Genomic DNA, 21,545 nt, shown 5'->3' on the forward strand with positions numbered 1-21,545 from the left:
CCAGCTGAAGGAACAGACGTCACCTCACACCTGCAGGAGCAGCTCAGGAAACAAAGGTGGGAAACATTAGAACAGAAATGTGGGTTTTTATTTTATATTCAGAGCACACACAGTGCAGGTGTGAAGGCCACAAAGAAGCCTGCACACACACACACACACAGGAATGTTTGAATGGATGGATGGAGGTGGAGGTGGAGGTGGAGGTGGAGATGGAGGTGGACATATTTATTCCCTATTGTTGTCGCCCAGCTGGTGTCATTGTCCCCGTCTGTCTGCTGATATTTAACAAGCTGATGTTCAGAGATTGTTTTTTGTCTTTAGGAGGGGAGATGAAGAGAGGAGGAGGCGGAGGGAGGGAGGGAGGCAGCAGCACTGTGTCCTCCATCCTCCTCCTCCTCCTCCTCCTCCTCCTCATTCAGCACCATTTAATCCAGTCCTCCTTGCTTTTGCTGGAGATTAAAGCCGAAAGAAAGAGAGCAACTATTCATACGTGTGCAGCTCAAAGCAGAGACGTGAGGGAATAAGAATGAGAATACGAATGTAAATCCTCCATTCTTTTGTTGCATCTGCAGATTTTTGTTTTTTGGGGGGAAATGTACTCATATCAGGTGTGAGAGCATCACAATGTTGTTGTTTTTTTCATAAATACTGCAGGTTGACAGGTTGAGGTTAACGAGCCACTCTTGAGCTCCATTTCCTAGTCCGTTAAGGGTCTAACAGAGATGTTTCTACTTGGGAAATCATTTTTTTTTTTTTGGGGGGGGGGAGTTTTGAATAAGTCATCCGCATCAGAAATAGACAAAGATGGAGGGAGATGGGAGGAGAGAGAGGAATTGGACGTGACAGCGCAGGGCGAGGGCTGAAAGAGACAGAAAAGGAAAACAGAAACAGATGGAGAATATATTCTTATTCTTATTATTTCATCTTTTTTATTATTGTGGATGCAGGAGAGAAAAGAGCAGAGCGTCCTCTCTGCTGCTGACAGGAGGAAACGCTGGCCTGCCCCGGCTGCTTTGTTTATTTGTTGATCTGAAGGATTCCCGTTCGGCTGTGAAACACACACACACACACACACACACACACACACACACACACACACACACACACACACACACACACACACACACACACACACACACACACACACACACACAGCAGGCTGCATTGCTTTTTTATATTTAGTTTCCTGTGTTTACACGTTAAAACACTAAAAAATGTGACTTTTGACCTTAACTTAACACAAATTATGATCAGCTTGTCACATGATCAATAATAATCAATGCAGGCTTTGTTAAACCTGATATTGACAGTCAGACACTTACCTGTACCTGTTATGAATGTTTAGTACTTTTTAGATATTCTAAATAAACGTCAAGAATCAAAAACTTGGAAGTTCATACTTTGATCAGATTCGTCGTCGTTTGTTCCCTTTTTTTAAACACAAACTGTATACTGATGTTTCACAAAGACACGTTTGAGTTTGACTTATTCAAATGAATCAAAATAGGTTTCATACAAAACAACAAGTTTCTGTTCCTCAAGATATCTTTAAAAAAGTACGTGATTATGTTTTTGCATCTGTACAAAAACTCTTCATCATATTGTCAATGGCCTGAAAACAGACAAATGCTTATTAAAATAAATCTGCATTTGGAGATTTTGATGCAATATGTTAAAAAATCATTGTGTTTTTATCTTGAGTGGACTGTCACAGTTTTTCCTGCTTTGTCACTATAATGTTTGTGACGGGACAAATATGAACAGTTGGCATTAAGTTACATAACAAGTAAAATATCTTGATTAGAATCCAGGAATTTATGTGATGTTATTGTATCACAACACATTCCCTAGTGTATTATATGACGATGTATATGGGGGTGGCTGTTAATTGTATATTGACCCTGATGAACTACAAACGTCTGCAGGAACAACTCAGATTCAACTAATGATGGACCAAAACCTAATGCAGCCATTATTAATACTATTACATAACGTTAAACATGTGCTCACGTTGTTTGTTGTTTCAGTGATATTTGCTTTGGAAAGAAGCCTTTTCTAAGTCAACTGTCTGATCAATGATTGACAGTTGAGACTCAAACATGAACCCTTCCCACAGCTGATTGGTTGAACGCACCGATCACTTCGCTGTCATCGTGGTCTTTTCTGTGCACGACGGCTGAAACATCAACTGTCTTTTCAAATGAAACTCCATCCAGACTGACCTCCACCTGCTCTGACTTTCATAATCCTCCTCGTTTCGCTCCTCGGTGTGAAGCTGCATGTGTTTAATTATTTTTTGAATCAAACTCTTTCAATTTCTGTTTCCATTTTAATTATCTGCTACACTTTTTTGGTTGGGAAGATTGAAATTAATTCAATTCAAATTAGAAATAAGAACGTGAGATTTTACGATGCATTTAATTTAAATTGAATCAGAATTGGATTAACTAGCTACACCCCTGCTGACAGGAGCCGATGAGGAATAACTGAGTGTATGTAGTAGTTGCAGAAAGCCTGGATATTACACAAAGCTTATAAATAACATTTAATTAAAGAGAAGCGTGTGTTAATTATATTTTACAGGGAGAGGTTTTTCAGTCCTTCTCACTCACTCACTTTTCTTATATTTTAATCAATGCACCGCTCTACACAGGCGGTGTGTCTGCTAGTGTTTATTTATGTTTCAAGTCTGTCTTTTTCCAGTTATTTACAGTTATTGTGTGTTGTGTGACCTACACTCAATACTGTGCCTGAACGCATCATATGTGGAGTCTGCAGGAACGCTAACACCCTAACATGCTGATGTTTAGCAGGTGCAATGTGGACCATCTTAGTTAGCTTGTTAGCATGCTAAGTTGGCTTAGTTCCAAGAGAAGCTGGGGAAATAGTCCCGAAATACAATCTATTAGTTTTGTGTAAATGGAATTTCTGAGTTTTTTGTTTTGTTTTGCTCATTGTTCATTTTGTCTTGGTGCACACATGAATTAAATGCATCCATGTGATTATGCAACGGTCAGACCAAGAGAAGTAGTAAGACATATCGAGGCAGACCGCTAATGGTCGTTGGCAGTGGAGGTGGAGGTGAATGGGTCCAACATAAATGGTATTTCAACCACCGGGCCAGTGTTTGACACCGAGGTCTTGTTGTGCTTTGTTGCCTAAACGCACACACTGTATATAAGAAGTGCACGTAGTTGTCGTGACAACACTCAATGGATAGTGGACTGATGTTATGAAACATTGAGTTTGGCAATTTGTCCATCACCATCTTGTATTTTTGCAACCAGTGAACAGGAAGTGACCATATTAGGACTGAGGAGGAGTGACGTAGACAGGAAGCATAGACTTCACTTTTCAGATCCAAAGGTTGGCGCCTGGTTAAACCTAACTTTCATTTTGTAACATAATAACGTCCAGAATAAAAAGTTGCTACAAACGACACCAAAAAAACAGACATTGTGTGTCCCTGTACACCAAACTAATAGAATGCACTTTTTGAGACTATTTCACAAACTGCTGTGAGACCGTGTTGTTGGTATTGGAGACACGGAAGTGTTGACCTGATGATGGCGCCAGATGAAGAGTCAGAAGATCACAAAGTGACATCTTGATGAGCCACATTTCATGTTTGATTCCATAGACGTTTTTTCTTATGTCCCTAAAAACCACAAATGTGAACCTCATGGTGGGGCAAGAGGAAAATTCTGAAGATCACCAAAGTCAACCTCTGGGGAGCATGAATGTCTGAAACAGCAATGCATCCAAACGTTGTTGAGATATTGCAAAGTTTGGAGCCCTATCATGGCTAAAAAAATCTACAAAGAAAACATGTCAAAAGACCTTTTAAGAACGGCTGAAACTAAATCAAGCTGCCGTTTAAAGTCCGATCCGTCCTCGTGGGCAGAAATAAACATCAGTTCTGCTTGAAGCTCAGACGTCCGTCTGCATGACAAAGAGATGCACTCGGGTTGCTCTGTGAATGACAGCGGCCCGCTCTGCGATCACTTCCTGTCTGTCAGCGTGGAGAATGAAACGTCAAACACAAACTCTGCTCCTGTTGGCTTTCATCTGTTTATCTGATCAGCTCACAGACGCTATTCCTGGTGTTGAACATCATATCCTGGCTGAGCTGAGATGTCGTTGTTTTTTTTAACCTGCCGTTTTATTTTATTTTATTTTATACTGGTTTGTTCAGGCTCTGTTTCCATGGCGATGATGGCAGTGTTTGGTTTATTCGCTGTGATCGGGGTGTGATGCCGCATGTTTGACGGCTGATCCTGAGCGGGCGTCCTGGACAGAGCGTGATGAGGAGAGGTGCATGCTGGGAAACACACAGGATTATCAACAGAATGCAGTTAGTGGAAGAAGCAGCCTTACAGCTGTTACAACAGTGATTCCTGCATTCAAAATGTTACTTAACTAAAAAAAAAAAAAAATGGCTAACAAAGTAATAAGTGGTATGTAAGGACAACAAAGGAATCACAATATATACCCTGTATGAGTGCTTTATATATCTTTACATCCATAAGACAAAGTGAAACCTGTTATGAGGTTTTACACTATTTAATGACCTCATTATAGTTAAATGTTGAATTCAGAATAACCAATTTGTTTCATTCCGTGTGCAAACAGTGAAATGAATCATAGCAGTGACAACATGTGTTTTATTTAAATACTCTAAAACACAACTCAGTCACATCAGTTATATCCACTCAGACTGATCAATCAGTAAAGACGTGGTTTTATTGATTGATCAGGTTAGAAAGGTGCGTCTGCTGTCGCTTCACTATCTGCAGATAGAACACAAAGACACATCAGGTAATTACAATGATTTTGTCTTTGTGTTTGTGAGCGTACAGTCATGTCAGCGTATATTAAAAAAAAGCCTGCAGCGACGCTTCCTGAGATCAGATGTAACACAATTTTTTCTCACCAAACATTTTGAGGATTTAGAGCCAGAGGGGCCAAAGCTTCTCCAAATTTTTACAGCCGAGGAAAAAAAAGGAAAAAAACGCTTTTAATCACCACATCTTAGTCAAAATTCAGACGGAGCCTCACCAGAGCTTTTCACGGGATTCTTTCTACATTCATTTCAATTTTGTCACTTGGAGTTCTTTCCCACAAACCGTCCGCCTGTCAAGGATGAACCCGATCAGCTGTTCAGGTTTAATTCACCTTGTTCACGTTCACACTACACTTAATGATGATAAACAGAATAAAAAACAACGTGTTAATGATGCCGTTGAATAAAACATATACTGATACAGTGTGACAAAGATGGAGATGTGATTCTCACTTGTTAGAAATAATTCAAAAGCATGAACGTTTACTATAAAATGTTGGGTCCACATTTTGAACTTGGATAGAACATATTTTTGTACACTGGTGATTTAAGTGATAAAGAAACATGGGAAGTAATTCTGCTATTACCTTTAGAATATCTATATAGGGAGGTTTATTTATGCAATATATTATTATTAATCACATATTATTTATTTTCATAACTATAATTCTATGTAATAATTATGCTGTTATATATAGTCTTATATATTATTTTTTACATTAGCTTTATGCTGTCTCCATACCTACGAAAATGAATGATCTGTAATTTGTATATATATCCCACATAATTTTATTTTGAAAAGACTGTTTGCATGAAATATGCAGACGTAAATAGACACGTGTTGCTGGATTTCCGTAGGAAATAGCATGTAAAACAATTAGGAGACATTGTTTCATAAGATATCATACGAACCGTTGATTGGTGGAGAACTTCAGGCAGAAGCCTCTGAATCTTTTAGAGAATAAGTGCCGTTTGGTATGAAGATAATTGACCTCTTTGAGGAATTGTTTAGTTCATGTGCAACACCATCTTTAACACTTTTCTTCCCTGGTTATGAGATAAATGCTTCGGATGGTTTCATGGACCAATTATGCAAATAATCTTGTTGTTAATTCCTTTTTGAGAAACAAAAGGTTTAAAAGAAGAAGTAATCTTTTAAGATAAAAACAAAATGTAATCATAATGTTTGTCCTTTACCTTGATGATCACTGGCAGGAGTTGATAGTGAACCTTTTTATTCAGCGTGTTATCATCAGAGAAAGGTCACCGGTCCTCCGCGGGATTCAAACTCTCGTCACATGTGTGCAGTCTGCTCCTGATAATCATCAGCACTTTGATGGTGTTTATCCTTTTCATTTTGGCTGCAGTGAAACCTCAGCGGGGCGTCACTCAGACGTTTATCCAACAGTCAGTCAGACGTCTTCACAAAAACACTCATTTTTCTCATGAGGGGCACAAAATGTCCGACTCCAGCCGCAGATCTGAGTCACGTCTGCAGAGACGTCAGATCTGACATGTGCAAAGATTTGACGTTAACGGCTGTTTAACTGTGAGTCATGTTCATCACAGTCCAACAAGCAGAGAGCGCTGATTTAAAAGGGTAAAAAACTGTGTCAACAGAAACACTGAATATGTGACTTAATAAACGTCCATTACCAACAATAATTATTTGTATTACTGTCACTTACAGTAGGGTTAAGGTTATGGAAAATAAATGATAGTTAGGTATGTTAAGGCTTAAACGTATCTGTGAGAGAGCTGCAGAGTTGGTGGTGAGAGGTCGTGATTTGTTGTTGTTTTAACACATTATACAAAGTACTTCCTGCTTCGTCTCTGGCACTTTATATAAATGGTGTATTGTGGAATCCAGAGTTAGGATAAAAAGATAGTACAGTTTCCTGCAGTGTTTTGGTGTCTATGAACCCCTCACACACAACCCTAACCCTATTTTCATTATCAATTAATCTGACAATTATTTTCTCAATTGGTCGGTTGATTGTTTTTGTCTGTTAAATGTAAGAAAATAGGGAAAGATACTCCTTTTTATGTATATAATTCTAATGAAGGGACATCTTAAAGTAGCTCATTTAGTCCAGCTAAAGCCGGATTAAACTCTGGACACAAAACTGTCCAGTCAATTGTTTCTCAAGATGCACATTTCTCTGCTCGGGTCAATAAGTAATTCTGCTTCTATGTGTGTGTGTTTGAACATGACTGACAAATTAAAACCACAATCACAAACAGCAGTGACACTCGGCTGTTTCTAAATGGGGGAATTGAAACTAGTGGAGAACAACAGGGAGAGAGGGCAGGAAAGCCAAAAGTTTGGGATGTATATCTTGTCTTTTATATCATAAATATCATTTATCTTCTTTATAGTAGATTTAAGTGTTTTCTTGCAAGATTCACACACTGCACACAGAGAAAATAAAACGTTGCTGAAGATTGTGAGCCGGCCGCTGACCTACGCTGGCAGCGCTTCCTCAAAAAACATCTTTCCGCAAACCTGTAAAGGCATGAAGGTCTGAAACCCCCCAAGATTCAGTTATAACTATGACAGAAAACCAGACAAACACCAAAAAAAACGTGCCAAATTTGAGAAGCTGAAACAAGAAAATGTTGCCAAATTGCATGAAACAAGCATGATTAATTATCAAAAGTTGCCGTTTAATCGCCTGATAGATTAACAATGAACTCTTTCAAAGAACCCTCTCTGTTCTTTACAAAGGACGTCATGGTGATCATGGCAGGTTGTGCAATATTCACGAAATACAATCTTTTGGTTTCGTCTTCATGGCCACAAATTGTCGTTTGTTTTTGTCATGCCAATGGGAAGTCAATTAGGGTCCTTTTTACGTGGTGGACGGACAAATTAAACATATTCACATGACTATGAAACAGCTAGAGCAAGCGACGTGGTAGTGGATATCGACAAAGACTACTTATGGTGGGCAGGAAGGGAGGAGGATGGGTCCAACAAACACAGGACGAACCAGCAGACCAATGTTCGACACCGCGTGGTTTTGTTTTTAACCAAACCGTGTGTAGTTTTTTAGACCCAACCATGATGTTTTTCTTAAACTTGTTTTGTTGCCTAAACCTAACTTTTGTTTCATAACGTCACAAAAAGTTGTTGGATTTGAACATTATTCTAGGCGGAGAAATGGACCTTTCTGCTCAGTTATTGAAGGGGAACTTTGTCTGGAAAGGTGCAGCGTTTCCACAGCAATTTGGGAGAATCTTGTTTTGAATTCAGAAGCAGAATTAATGCGGCTTCTGACTCACAAATGAGCCCGGCAAGATGTGTTCAGGGTCATCCTTATTCCAGGGTGACTGAGGACCGTAAACATCCTTGGAAGATACATTTTCTTATCGTTAGGTAAATGTATTTTTTTATTTCTTTAGTTCCTGTTGCTAAAGAAGAAGAGCATCAGTTTAAAGCTGCAGCTCTAGCGTCAGTGTTACAGAACAGAGCGGTGGAGGAGCTTTGCTTTGCTCCTCTGGGCCATGATTGACGGGAGCTTATTGGATGGAAACATGGAAATCAGACCGGCAGAAGGCAAACGGAGGCCCCCCCCGGTGAATTTGAAAAGAAACCCTGAAGCTTCAGAAGTTTTTTCAAAATGAGCAGGTGACCTTGAAAGTCCTATCTTTTTTCTTTCTTCTCCAGACTTCATCAATATGCCTCGGTTACTCTCTCCGTTCTGAGGAAAACGTTATGATGGAGATCTGCAGGTTTTTAATCCAGATGTTAATTGTTGAACAAACAAGATGTCAGTGAAAATGTTCATATTGTCTGATATGGTCACATCCTGTTGTAGCTGCAAGCAGTTTTGTTTAAAACAGTATTAGCATTCATTTTGAATCATTTAACTGTTAAAGTGTGTTCAAATTCAAATAGTTTGTCTTGTTAAATGACCACTGCACCATTTGTTTGACAGTGTTGATTTGCCAAAACTGCAAACGTGCCAAGTTCAACAAACAATCAGTCTTTCACCAAGGGAAAATTGATGTTTGTTCTCCTTATAAAACAAGAAGTCAATTTTGATTTACTGTCACATAACTTGTGACAAATAAGTATTTCAGTAACGGCACTTCTGCTCTTTTTCCCCCCTTAACCTAACTAAGTAGTTTTGTTGCCTAACTTCATTGTTTCCTTCGATGGAAGCTTATTTTGAAAAGGCCGTGTTCATGTAACGAACATAAATTGTACCGTGTAACTTCCGTACTGCAGTAACGCCACTTCTGAAGTTACTTTAACCCAAACGATGATCTTTTGCTCAACCTAACTGAGTAGTTTCCTGTGAAGAAGGGAAGAAAGTACATTTTGAAAAGACTGTATTCATCTAACAAGCGGGACATTGACACAAGTTCCTGGACTTTTGTAGGACTTCTTGTAGGATATTTTATAGGATATTTTATAGGAGCTCATATAAATCGTTTCATGAGGATACGTTTGCCATGTTAACTTTAGAAATGTCAAATATCTTCTTTCTCATAGTTAGCGTTGGATTTCAGCTGTCTTGATCTACTAATGATAATATTGGGATAGATCAGAATATACTACATCTGAAGTCAGTTGCTGTTGATATTCATGGTCCCCAGAGTGAGATCCCGAACTATCTTGGTGGTGCCTTGAACTTTCCCTTCTAGCAGTAGCATCATAATAAAAGCTTCAGCTGGACACAAGTTTTATAAATATCTAATGTTTAGACATTCATAAATTGTACTGGTCACGTTCCTGACCAGGAAACGAATCAACGTGATCTGTAATGTTCCATCAGAGTCTCTACATTTGGCTTTGTTTGAACTTGTTGTCGACAATGATTTATGAAATGATATCACCTTTATCGTCTCACTTTTCTCACTTTATTTACTTTATGCATCTTTCGAAATTGTGATTCCTTCTCTTTAAAATATTGTTATTAAAGATTTAAAAAAAACATCTCGTCCTTATCATAAAGGATTGTAGTGTAACCATCGCTGAAATGATTAGTTCCACAATGTGATCAATCATCAGCATCATAGAGGCGATAGAGACTAAAATGCCAATATTGGCTCAATATGTTGTCATTTTCATGAATTGGTAGAAAGATGATTTTCCATTTGACTTTGTAATAAAGCTCAGAAACAAGGATTGTTCCCCACTCGAGGCTCAGCAGTGTGTTTCCAGAGAGTCCATTAGGTATCAACGTATCACTGCCAGCCGGTGTGAGAGGCCTTCATGGTTTTAACCCGACGCCCACTCGCTCATCTCGTCCACCGCAGCATCAAACCGCCGAACGAAACACAGAATCAGTCTCTACCTTCTAAGAATCGACTCCCTCTCTCTCTCTCTCTCTCTTTTCTTTCATATTTTATTTAACTGCAGCTTTTCCTGACATCCCGTTCTTTTCTACGCACACTGGGGAGGATTCGCTCTCCGGTCTGAAATCATATGAAAGGATTCTTTCATCTCAGTCGATCTGTGCAGAGAAAAAATAAATGGGGACAATTTAGTCGATTTGTGGTTAAAAGCTGCTGGTTTGGAACATTTTCTGTGTTGTTGAAGTGTTCTTTATAGCAGGAAATAGTTTGTGCATAAAAACCATAATAAATAAAAAACCCATAAATTTCCTGATTCCTGATTTCTGTCTGTTAAAGTTGGAGCTACAACATATAAGTCTGTTATTTGTCTCCAGAAGTAGTATGTTAAAAAAAGACATATAACAACATAAAAACAAAAAAAACATTGTTTTTTTTAACAAATTGTTTCAGAACAGCCTCAGTTTTTGCATCAAAATTCTCAAAATAGTTTAGCTCTGATTAACGTTCGACGGCAAAAAGATGTCGACCCTTCAGAAATCAACAAGTGAAATCTGATCCACATCAACGTGACAAAAAGTTCCTCCTTGCTTTTCTTGCATTTTCCTACAAAGTTGCGCTTGTTACATAAATTCAGTTTTTCCAAATAAACGTCTTCAAAATAAATGAGTTAGGTTTAGCTCAAGATCAGGGTTTGGGTTAAAATAATAAACGAGGTTTTTTTGAAACAAGAGGCTCAAAATAGTTGAACTCTGACTAAACGTTAGTGTAGAAAAGATGTCAGCCCTTTTGAAAGATTCCTAATTGAACCTGATGCGATCAGATGTTTTTAATTTTTCCGAATAAAGATGTTCTTACCTGCTTCATGAAGTCACGCTCTATTTTTGGGAAGATGCACCAGCTGCCAAAGTATTTTCAAAAATCGAGAGGCGACATCTTATACGATCTTTACCTAAACCTAACATTGTACTTCACAATCTTTTCCTAATTCGAACTAAGTATTTCACCATCTTTTCCTAAACCTAAGTAGTTTTCTGTGAAGACGGAAGTTCATTTATAAAGGACAGTATTTATGTATCAAGAGGAAATTGACACAAACCGTTGGACTTTTGCAGGAAATCACCCAAAAAATGAGGAGTAACTTCTTCTCATACGAACTGCTATATGATACCATGTTTTTATGAGACAGGGCTATCAGTCACATCTGGGGCTGCGTTATTAAAGATAACAACATTTTCTCTTTACTACGTCGCACATACAACCTCAGTTATTCTTTAAAGCCATCCTAAAGATTTCCCCGTAGTCACCTGATTGAGTCTCTTGTACATTCATACCGTCTGCCGTGTTGAAAGCCTCTGATGTCTCAGTTCAGATGTTTTATAATGACATCGCCATGAAAACGCTGCGTGCAAACACACACAACTGTGGGAGATCCGTTCACGCTGAATTGGTGGCTGACATAATTATCGTTAGCGTCTGATTGAGCGTCTGCTGCTGTCGGTGACGGGAAGAAAGTGGTTGTTGGTTTATTTCTCGTGTTTCGCAGCAGCAGGAGTTATTATGGCAGTGAGTAATGTCACGCCATTAGAGCTCATCTTTCAATAGGAAGGTAAGTGGTGTGTGTGTGTGTGTGTGTGTGTGTGTGTGTGTGTGTGTGTGTGTGTGTGTGTGTGTGTGTGTGTGTGTGTGTGTCTGTGTTTGTGTGTGTGTGTGTGGTGATGCTGTAGGGAGAGAAATAGAGAGAGAAGAGAGATGAGAGACAAAATGGGCAAAAAAAAAAGATGGCTACCATTCGCAAAAGAACACAAACACACACATATTCTCTGCACACACACACACACACACACACACACACACACACACACACACACACACACACACACACACACACACACACACACACACACACACACACACACACAAAGCTTCCTCTTTCAGCAGGCTGACAATAAAGACAGGGATGATTTTTTTTGTCTGGGAAAAAAAAAAAGCTGTCGGTGTGGCTGCTCACTGGAGGATTTAATAGGAGGGGAGGAGGAAGAGGAGAGGAGGGGGGAGAGAGGAGGAGGACGTGAGGACAAGAAGAAAGGAGAGGAAGAGGAAAAATAAGGCGCAGTACAAGAGGGGAGAAAGGAACGGGAGAGAGGAGGGAGAAAGGAGGAAAGAGGACAATAAGAAATAGGATTAAAATTAAGAAAATACAAAAAGAGAGACGGCAGGAAGGGTTGGAAGGAAATAAAAAGGGGATGAGAGGGAAGGAAGGTATAGGGAGGGAGGAAGAGGAAAATGGGAGAAAAAGAAAACCAGGAGGAGCAAAGAATGGAAATAAGAAGTAGAAAAATGAAGAAGGATGCAAGGATGGAAAAGGAGAGGACAGAACTATAGGTAAAAGATAGGAGGAGTAATGCGTTACTTGAGGAAGAGAGGAGATGAAACGAAGAGGAGGAGGAAGAGGAAAGATGAGGGAGAGGTGGAGGACATGAGGACAAGGATAAAGACAAGAAAAGGGGGAGGAGAGAGGGGTAAGATGAGGGAAGGAGAGGAGAATAAGGACATTTTAGAGGAAATGATGACAAGAAAGAGCAGGAAAAGGAAGATGGGAGGAAAAGAAAAGCTGGAGGAGCAAAGACAGGAAATAGGCAGGAACTAAGAGAGGAAAAGGAGGATGCAAAGGAAGGATGAAAAGACGGATGGATGAAAAGATGGATAAAATACAAATGGATGAAAAGATGAAAAGACGGATGGATAAAAAAAATGATGAAAAGAAAGATGGATGAAAAGATGGATGAATGATGAAAATACAGATGGATGGATGAAAAGATGGATAAAAAGATAGATGGATGAAAAGATGAAAAGACGGATGGATCAAAAAAATGGATGAAAAGAAAGATGGATGAAAAGATGAAAAGACGGATGGATGAAAAGATGAAAAGAGGGATGAAAAGAGGGATGAAAAGAGGGATGGATGATTGGATCTTAGGATTGAATAACGTTCTTTATTGACTTTTCTTTAAACACAGTTTCTCTGCAGTCTGACGCTCATAAAAAGGGGATTTAAGGTTTATTTTTTAAAGCATGAAAACCCCAAAAAATGAAAATGCCTCTTTGTTTAATTATAGATTTTAGAGGCAGAATTAATGGAATCAGCCGGCTCCCCTGGTGCTCCCCCCCCTCCTCCCCCTGATTCATCTGGGTAGATCCAGCTCTGGTTCTGCAGTTAGTGATTCCACCTCGACACAAAGCTCCCGTGAGTCGAAACAAACGAGGAAGTCAAATCTTCAAAGATCTGGTTTTTTTCTCCGACGGCTGAAGTGGATTTAAGAGGTGAAATGGAAAACATATAGAGCATTTTATTTCTTTTTTGGATGTCTGATTTTGCCTTTATTTTAGAGGAACCCTCACTTAGAACACGTTTTTCTTGAGGTAGACTACTTTTTGAAGCAAATGAGAAAAATGATCATGTTCGTCGACGAGAGCAGCTTCTTGGTTTTTACCCGGAGGTTTACAGTTTTGCTGATGAGACAACCAGTAAAGGTTCTGTTTCTGCTCATGTAGTTCCTTTGTCTGGAGCCAATGCTCCACCTTTATTTTAAAACTCCTCCTTTGTTGCTCCGGAAATAATGGTGTCATATTTTGAATGGTCCAACCCAAATTTTACTTTTCTAATGGAAAAAAAAGATTTGCCCTTTCTAAACACAATTGACACTCGAGGAAGTCTTCGAAGAAAAGCTGCAGTTGTGAAGAAGGAAAACAAAATATTGTTGGCAGAAATATGTTTTTTCATCAAAACAAAACAAAACATTAAACCAAATTTCAGTCTTGCAAAACCTTTTTTGTTAGATTTAAAGGTTTCAAAGCCGTTTTATATTTTCCAAATATGCAGCAAATCTTCAAACAACAGTTCTCATGATATCTTACGAAATGGTACTCCTCATTTTTCGTGTACTTTCCTTCAAAAGTCCAGAAACACGTGTCAATTTCCGATCGTTACATGAATACAATCTTTTCAAAATAAACTTCCTTCTTCACATCGAACAAGTTGAGTTTAGGCAACAAAACTACTTAGTTAAGTTTGGAACAGATCGTTGTTTGGGTTTAAATAACTACGGAGGTGCTGTTACTAAAGTACGAGAGTTACGTGAGAAATAAATCAACGTTGACTTCTTGTTTCACACGGAGAACGAACAGAGTTCTCCTCGCTGAAAGATCTCTGTTTGTTGGACACCTTCACCTCCCTTTTCTCCTCTGTTTGTGCTTTTGTGGTCTTTATACTTCCTTGTTCGTGATTACATGGAAAACATACAAAATAGTACGACTTACAGCGTATTATTATTCCTAGTTATTGCTACGAATTCTGGACGAGACCAATCTGAAATATGACTGTTCAGGACAGAGAGGACAGAATGACGCTTTTAGACGATTACTACTAAAATGTTTGACATCAGAGCAGAATATTTGTGGATTTCATGGAAGAAAAACCCAATTTAAGATGATGCATGTGATGATGTTTCATTTTCTAGGACACTGATAAGTCGGCAAAGTCATCTCTTGAATACCTATGTTGAATACACTTCCTGTAAGTCGCTTTGGATAAAAGCGTCTGCTAAATGACTGTAATGTAATGTAATCTCGGGTAAAACCCCAAATAACATCAAACTAAACTCTGATCCAGGACCAGCTCTCCACACAGCGGATGTTTTCTAACGTTACCTGTACACATGAACAAACTCTAATCAGCTAATGGTATGCTAACTCACAGCCCGAGAAGTAGCGCTAACGTCGGGTAGCGTCTGTTGGATAATTAGCTAATCAGTCAGGTTAGCGGCTAATTAACTCGAGATAATTTCAAGACAATGTGTTTTTCTCCTGATTATCATTTTATCTCCAGAAAACAAGTGTTGAGATGAATATCAATCTATAAAAGGTCAATTTGTTAATGGGAGACAATATTTGTTTTTAAGAGATAATTGCTATTATTTGTATTATTGTGAGAAAATGCTGTTTTTGTTGTCTTGACATCCTTTGTAATCAAGATAATGAGATAATGAGTTATCTGGAATTAACTACTCTATCATTATCTTTTTTTTATTTTTGTTTTGGGATGTAGAAATAACAACAGAGGTTTGGTGGTGGATTCTGTTACTGACTCTGTGAGGAGGATGAGGAGGACTTAGTCTGAAACAAAGTGAGGAAGGCAGGTTCAGTGTTTGTGCAGCGCTCCAGGGTCCATGCATATTTTACTGTTTTTTGGGTCCTCATGTTCTCCGTGTGGTTTAGTGAAAAGCTTTCTCTCTTTTCTTTAACGTCTCAGTCTTTGCTGCCACAGATACTGAAGGCCTCACCAAACAAGATATCAAACAAGATATCAAGGACTCAGGGAGGGAAAAAACACCACAACAGATGAAATCGATGATTGCAGGAGCTCGAGGGGAGAAAACGGTGATGCAGAGTTTTAATCAGACGAGTTCCGGGAGGAGAGAAAAACACGGAACGAGAAGAGAAAGACTGGAAGTGTAAAGACGAGCAATAACCTGAGGAAGTCTTCTCACACAAAAATACTCACATGAGCTTTTTGTGATCGATTCCGTGTTCTGGAAACTTCTTGGTTACTGTTGGGGGAAATATCGGCATAGAGGTTACTGTATTTATAGTTTATAATCATAATACGTTAATGGATCGGACTATGAGTTAATGTTTAACACTTTGGTTTGCCAGGAAACCAGGCATCAGCTTTTGGTCGCCAAAACTGAAGCTACGGTTGCCAATTTCAGCAACCCTAATTTTAATGAGTAATTTCAATAATCTGCAGTTATACGTCAGCTTGAAAAAGAATATGCAACAAAATAAGAGAAACTTTATTACAGTAACTGAACACGTTTATTTTTGGTCTTTTTTTCTTTAAATGTTCCGTCCAGCTTTAACACTAACCCTTTCAAGATTCCTTCAGTTTACTTTTTGAAGCTTTTCAACCCCACAGTTAAACAACTGTATTTACTTCACCGTAGTCTTTTAGAACAGATGTCTGTGCTCGCCAACGTACTTGCAGCGTTGTTTGGTTTTGATTTTAACAGCAATATTTAAATATCACTAATGCCACAAATTAACTTTGGGGTGCACGTTTTGCTGTACGCTACCCTTTTTAAAAAGTTACCAATTTCTCAAAATGGTTACCAATGGCAACGTAGCCTTACCTGTTTCCAGTCTTTATGCTAAGCTAAGCTAACCAGCTGCAGCTTCATATTTACAAACATTATTTCTCATCCAGCTGTCCAGCATCATGAACATCCGCATGTTTACATCGTCACACATCTTAAGAACAGCACTCCTGTGTCTCTGACGCTAAAGCTTCAGTTCAGCTGTGTTGCTGTGCTTTTTGTGTGTTTTGTAGTTATTTCTTTTAATTAAGAAACATTGCGAGAAAAGATGATTTGTTTGAAGCGCGTAACACACAAGGGAGCAGCGTTGTGTGCTTTTTATTATTTTTGCAGCGCTGTGTATTGAGATGGGAGCGTTGTTATTCCTGCCGTCTGAGGGAGGAGAGAGGCGTTTACTGCCGAACAGAAAACACCGGGGATCGGGGCTTTTTTTCCTTTATAGTTAATTTGCTTTGTGATTTGGTGGAAGGAGTCCTGTGTGGTTTCTGTCAGCAGCTGTGTGGGAGTTAACAGACGGATCCAGGAAGCACAGAGGATCAGTGAGAGACTCTCACAGCAGTGATGTTTTTTTGACTTTTTAATTGTTCAGTTCAATCATCTTGTCTGTGTTTATGCATATGACATACATTCCAAGCTTTTTTCCTCGAATTTTAGAAGTTGAATCTCAGCTCCTATATAAAAAACTAGAAATACAGACACTAAGACCTTTAAGGAGAAAAATGTCCCCATTGAAACCATAATGTTTGATCGCTACAGCATAAATCATCATATTCTTAATTGTAGTATTTACTATTTACCACCATATTGAGACATTCTCCCATGTTTGGGGGAAATACATGCTATTTTCCTTGTTTCCTGCACACAAAAAAATGCATGAAAATCAATTTGTTTGCTAATCATCGACACATACTAGACGGTAAAATAATAAATCCCTTAGCAATTCAATTCCTTCCCTAAAAAACAACAGGGGCATTAAATACAAAAATTACATTTGAAGGATTAAAATTCTAAAAACTAATGAATATTTGATCCGGTCTGAAGTTGGTTAAAGGAATTAACTCTGTGAAAGTGGAAAATATTGTTAATATTTATGGCAGTTTTATTTTTTTACACAGACTTTTTTAAAGGGAGGCCTGAGGGTTAAACATTGTTAAAAACATCGCAGTTGATGTATTTATATATATATATATATATATATATATATATTATATATATATATATATATATATATATATATATACAAATCATCTTTTCACTGATATATATATATACACACACACATACACACTGTAAAGTATATTTTTCTAAGGGGCTTTTTCACTACAACATGAGCTATTATTCAAAAAGGCATTTAAAAGGTAAAAATTCTCAACGTGAATGTATAGTTGGTTAAAACCTTTAACATTTGTGTCCTATAAAGACTTTTTTAAAGGGAGGCCTGAGGGTTAAAACCTGGTTAAAAGCGACACAGTTGATTCGTCTCCTTTCATATAGAATATTCTGCTGCGGCTGCACTGTGACCTTGGCCGTTACCTCTGCGGTTTAAAGCTGCTGTGGAAGAAAAACTAGCAGAGGGATTTTAAAAGAAAAGCACAAAGCAGCGCCGAGTCTTTGTCAGATATGAGAGGAACCGTTTTGTGAGAAGCTGATTGATCTTCATAATAACAGAAAGTTCTTTAACCGGGAAACCAAAAACGCCACTCTGTGCTGTTTACCCAAGTACTTACAGACTTTATTATTTATTTTTTTATACTGGGAACTCACTCGAGAATATTGTGCAGTGAGATATCTGTCAAGTCTGTAATCTTTATTGAGTCATAATGGCAAAGAAAAAATCCTTCATCGCTGATTGCTGCCGCTGCTCTCTCAGCAGAATTATTTCCCAGAGCTGTTGTAATTGGCACCATAATAAGTGGTGGAGATAAGAGCCGGGCTCTTACAGGAGCCGATGACTTAGTATTTCATTACGCGTTACCATGGCGACGACGGCGGTTTGAGATCACTCCACGCTTTTGAAAAAGTGAAATAACGGCGTTCTTGGTTTTATGAAACGCTGCTGGAGACCTGGAAGCAGAGTAGAAATATGATCGGACTCAGGACCTGAAGAGTTTCAGGTCTTCACGGGCCCATTTTGGATCCGATCTAATTATCTTCAGGTGTATTGGAACCACGTCTAACTTCCTCTGGCAACACAATCAGCTCCAACGCCAAACTACACACACGTCCAGACCTTCTCATAGCCAACATACATCGAATCTTTAATCATTAATAGTGATGAAGACAACCAGTCTTACATGAAGGTTTGGCTGAAAATGGAAAAAGCCATCTTTGTTGTCTTGGATTACGCCCATCACGATGTTGTTGTTTTTTGCAAGCAATTAACATATATGGACTGAGGAGGAGTGACGTAGAGACGCCGTATACGTCTCTGGTGTCGACCTGTCAATCAGTGTGTAGCCCCGCCCTAAAGCATCCCCTGCTTTATGGTCTGTTTGACTCTAAATGGAGCATCATTTACTAAATGAACATCATGCTGTATTGAAGAAGACTTGAAACTAGAGATTGAGACCATAAACTCATGTTTACAATGTTTACTGAGGGAATAAATCAAGAGAGAAGTAGAGTCATTTTCTCATAGACTTCTATACAACCAGAGGAGTCGCCCCCTGGTGGACAGGAGAGAGAATGCAGCTTTAAGACAGGAAGCATTGGCTTCACTCTGGAGGTTACCAGCTGGTTTTCCTACAAAAGTCCAGCAACACGTGTCAATTTCTGTTCATTACACGCAAACAGTCTTTTCACAATAAACTTCCATCTTCACAGGAAACAACTTAGTTATGTTTAGGAACATATCTTGGTTTGGGTTAAAATAACTACGCAAGTGCCGTAACTTAAGTACTGAAGTTACGTGTCAAATAAATCAACGTTGACTTCAGGTTTGTGAAGGTTTTTTTCGAAGGTATAGCTACAAACACTGTATTAGAACAGCCTGAAACAGTGATCCGTTTGTAACACATTAGTCATAAGAACTCTCAACCACAGTGTAAAAATAGTCCTGTGTTCAAGATATCACTTCAGTAAAAGTGCAAAAATATTGACAGCAAAATGTACTTCAATTGTTAATGTAAAGTACACATTGGGCAGAATGGTCCTGTTTAAAGAGTTATATTAATCATATTATATGAACATTCTGCAACATTTCAACAACTTTAATCTGTTGGAAAGTTTAATCTACAAAACACAGCATTTTGTTCTACACTGATCATGTTTTGCCAGTAAAATATATGTTTTTCTGTTTGATTTGAGCCTCCGAAACGTTGTTGAGTTTGTTTTTGTTTTCAAATTTTGATTTAGTTAGTTGACTTCCAGTTATATACCAAGCTGTCACTTTGAGAGTTTCAGCAGCTTTAAAACTGTAGCTTTTAATCCAGACTGAAGAAATGAGAAATTCTTCCTCTTACAAATGAAAAGTTGAACAGGACAAAATGTTTAATGATCAAAGGACAAAATCAACAAAGGACAAATGTTTAATGATCAACTGACTCAAAGGACAAAATGTTCAATGATCAACTGACTCAAAGGACAAAATGTTTAATGATCAACTGACTCAAAGGACAAAATGTTCAATGATCAACCGACACGAAGGACAAAAAAATTAAGAGTAACATCCAGGTTCATTTTAAATGTATTTTTAAAGCTTTAAACCCCAAAAATCAATAAATAATCTGCATATTGCTGATCCCCAATTTAGAGAAGCCGATTCCCACAGTAGACCTAAACGGCATACTAATCTCATTTCCCGCGTCAACACAGAAACCATTTTTTCGTGTTCCAGTCACACTGGATGAGCTCCAGTAATGCTGCCTTATTATACCGCTGCAGACTTTTGCCAAGTCGCTCCGTGCAGAAGTGGCAGCTAATTAGGCCGTAATGTGTTGGTTGGAAACATTCGTCCCATTCGAGGGTGAAATATTTGCCACTTGCAGACTCCCGACAGTTGTGATGGAGAGATACAGACGAATTAAAATAGACGGGGGGGAGAGGAGAAAAAAAAAGGTTTTCTAAGTCTGGATATAGTTGAGAGATGATAAGCTGCCAGTCAATATTAGGAAGTCGGTAACGGCAGACTGCGGATGGAATAATGAATGGTGTGACATTTGGAGAAAATGTCTCGTCTTCTAAAATGTCCTTCCATTATACATCCAGCCAATCAGATGGCAGTTGGATTCCTGTCAGTGATATTAAAATGATTTTAATAATCTTTTTACTTATATTTTTGACAATCTCACTCCAAGAGGAATATTCATAACAGCCCAGAACCTACATTACCTTACATTTAATGGAACTTTTATCTTCGTTATTAATTTTTTTTCGTTGTTAAAATCTTTATTATTGTATCTTCATTTCTATTATCTTTATTTTTAGTAATTTATCTACATTGTCAATAGTTTGTCTTCCTTCTTTATTGACATATCTTTGTTGTAATTAACTTATCTTCATTGTTTTTAATGTATCTTAGTTGTTATTAGCATATCTTGGTTGATAATGACACATTCTAATTGTAATTAACATATCTTAGTTGTTTTATTTAATTTAATTCTTATTTATGTATACTTATTGGTATAAGCATATCTTTGTTGTTATGGTCTTATATTCATTGCAGTTAACTTATTATTATATTATCTTCATTATTATTTGTTTATCTTCATTGTTATAAACATATCACAGTTGGTGTTAACGTTTCTTAGTCGTTAATAACCCTTTATAGTCATAATTAACATATCTTAGTGGTTATTATCCTATCTTTATTGTTATTAATTTACACTATTTGTTATTAGCATATCTTGGTTGTTAATCACACATTCTATTTCTAATTAACTTTTTATTAACTAGTTGATCTTCATTTTTATAAACATACCATAGTGGGTGTTAACATATGATAGTTGTCATTAACTTTTGTTTGTTGTTATTAACACATCTCAGTTGTTATTATATTATCTTCACTGTTATTACCATATCTTCATTATTATTAGTTTATCATAATTGTTATAAACATATCTTAGTTCTTATTAACTTTTGTTAGTTGTTATTATCTTATCATTGTTGTTTTTATCTTATGTTGTTTTAAAATTATTCTTCATTGTTGTTAACACATCTTAGTTGTAGCTACTTATTTTCACAGATCTGATCTCATCTTTGTCTTTATAATAGTATCTTTCATTCTATATGTTTTGTGTATACTC

At 37.9% G+C, this 21,545-nt stretch overlaps 1 protein-coding gene across 1 annotated transcript in view; it reads left to right on the top strand.

Moving 5' to 3' along the window:
* znf608 (zinc finger protein 608) overlaps window positions 1-21,545 on the top strand; it is a 43,650-nt gene that overhangs the window by 952 nt on the left and 21,153 nt on the right.

The sequence above is a fragment of the Anoplopoma fimbria genome, chromosome 13 (genome assembly GCF_027596085.1).
Source record: "Anoplopoma fimbria isolate UVic2021 breed Golden Eagle Sablefish chromosome 13, Afim_UVic_2022, whole genome shotgun sequence".
Taxonomy (NCBI): Eukaryota; Metazoa; Chordata; class Actinopteri; order Perciformes; family Anoplopomatidae; genus Anoplopoma; species Anoplopoma fimbria.